We start from the raw sequence: 2,221 nt of genomic DNA on the forward strand, positions 1-2,221 counted from the left end.
TTCCTTTGTGCCAGATATGACTCTAACTAGCGGAGTGTTTACCCCCGGTACCCATTGATTCCAGTTTTGCCAGGGCTCCTTGATGCCATACTCGGTCAAATGTTGTCTTGATGTCAAGGGCTGTCACTCTCACCTCACCTCTGGAATTGAGCCCTTTTGTCCATGTTTGAACCATGAGATCAGGAGCTGAGTGACCCTGGCAAAACCAAACTAGGCTTCACTGAGCAGGTTGTTGCTTAGCAGATGCTGTTTGATGGCACTGTTAATGACCCCTTACATCACTTTACCGATGAAGGAGAGTAGACTGATTGGGTGGTAATTGGCCTGGTTGGATTTGTCCTGTTTTTTGTATATAGGACACACCTGGGCAATTTTCGACATTGTCGGGTCAATGCCAGAGGGTGGCACAGTGGCTCAGTGGTTAACACTGCTGCCTTACAGCACCAGGATCCCAGGTTCGATTCCAGCCTCGGGTGACTGTCTGTGTGGAGTTTGTACATTCTCCCCGTGCCTGCGTGGGTTTCCTCTGGGTGCTACGGTTTCCTCCCACAATCCAAAAAATGTGCAGGTTAGGTGAATTGGCCATTCTAAATTGCCCATAGTATTAGGTGCATCAGTCAGAAGGAAATAGGTCTGGGTGGGTTGCTCTTCGGTGGGTCAGTGCGGACTGGTTGGACCCAAGGGCCTGTTTCCACACTGTAGGGAATGTAATCTAATCTGATCTAAAAAAAAAGATGCAACTCATTTCATGCTTCTATCCTGCATAATTTCTTGGAATAAATATGTCAACTTTTTTTTAAGGATAAAACTTGAAGTACAGTATAATTTGAAGAAACTCCAAATTGCCCTGATATAAAACTTTTATTTCCATATTTAAATTATTTGTATGTCACAAATTGAATTTCTCTTACAAAGGGTTTGCACAGACCTGATGGATTGAATCTGTTGATTCCATAATCCTATGCAGTGCTCCTCCTGATGATAACACATTAATTATGATTTCTATATGATATTCTAAAATCAATGAAATAGTTTTAGAATATTGTCAGACTGGTTGATAAAATAACATATTTCTGCAGAAAAAAATATTGAAAAAGTTATGTTTTGATTTCAATTTAATATAGTTGTAATGCTAATCAATGACAAGGTCATTAGTACATTTGCTGACCAAATTCAGATTTTTTTATTTGTTCATGAGATTTGTTTATTCGTGGCAAGATCAACACGTATCGCCTATCCTTAATTGTCCTTTAAAAGATGCTTGTGTTTCACCTTTGCGGTTCATGTGATATAGTTACACTCACATTGCTGTTTGGGAGGGAGTTCCAGGATTAAGCAGCAAAATATAATCAGAATTGTATGCGTCTGAACCTGCTGGCGGTGCTGGCAAAGGAGCATTCATGGGTTGCCGCAGTGCATCTTGGAGATGATAAATACATCTGCCACTATACACTAATGCTAGAATGAAAATGGAAGGTGGTTGATCCAGTCCTGAATCAAGTGGGTTGCTCTGTCTTGAAGAGTGTCGAGTTTTCTGTATGTTGTTGGTATCATCCAGGCAAGTGGAGGCGATTCTATCACATTTGTATCTTCTCGTGTACAGAAACCCAAGTGATGACCTATAGCAGAAAGCACCATGATTAACTGTAATTGTAATATAAGGGATGTCAATAGCCTCATCTACACACTAGCTAAAGTAAAAGGAATAGAGTTTCATCACACCCATCCATCTGTTAATCAAATGTGGTGGATCATTCACTCTTTATAGAATATACGTTCTTGTTAGTTGATTATGGAAGGTATCTCAGACAAATACTAAAAAAGAGTTTGTGCTCCAATCCATTTGATTAATACTGGACATTGAAGATTAAAATGTACCATTATCTTATTAGTCATTCAAAAAAATGGTCTTTTGCAATCTTTGGGCACCCTGAAGGCTTCATATCAAATGAAATGGTTTTAAAGTATGGTCATTGTAACATTGTTTGCACACGCAACAATATGTTATTTGGTAAGGTTGGATGAAAGATAAATCTTGGCCACACACTGGTGAGACCTTCGCTGCTGTCAGAGAGTCATAGAGATGTACAGCATGGAAACAGACCCTTCGGTCCAACCCGTCCATGCCGACCAGATATCCCAACCCAATCTAGTCCCATCTGCCAGCACTCGGCCCATATCCCTCCAAACCCTTCCTATTCATATACCCATCCAAATGTCA

The 2,221-nt window shown here is 40.5% G+C and overlaps 1 long non-coding RNA gene across 2 annotated transcripts in view; it reads right to left on the reverse strand.

Moving 5' to 3' along the window:
• Positions 1 to 851: 851 nt before the first annotated feature.
• LOC122563173 overlaps positions 852 to 2,221 on the reverse strand; it is a 9,498-nt gene continuing 8,128 nt past the window's right edge. For both annotated transcript variants that reach the window (XR_006315509.1, XR_006315505.1), the window contains one exon: positions 852 to 1,619. This is a non-coding gene — a long non-coding RNA (uncharacterized LOC122563173). The remainder of the gene's footprint in view (positions 1,620 to 2,221) is intronic.

The sequence above is a fragment of the Chiloscyllium plagiosum genome, chromosome 2, assembly GCF_004010195.1.
Source record: "Chiloscyllium plagiosum isolate BGI_BamShark_2017 chromosome 2, ASM401019v2, whole genome shotgun sequence".
NCBI classification, from domain to species: domain Eukaryota; kingdom Metazoa; phylum Chordata; class Chondrichthyes; order Orectolobiformes; family Hemiscylliidae; genus Chiloscyllium; species Chiloscyllium plagiosum.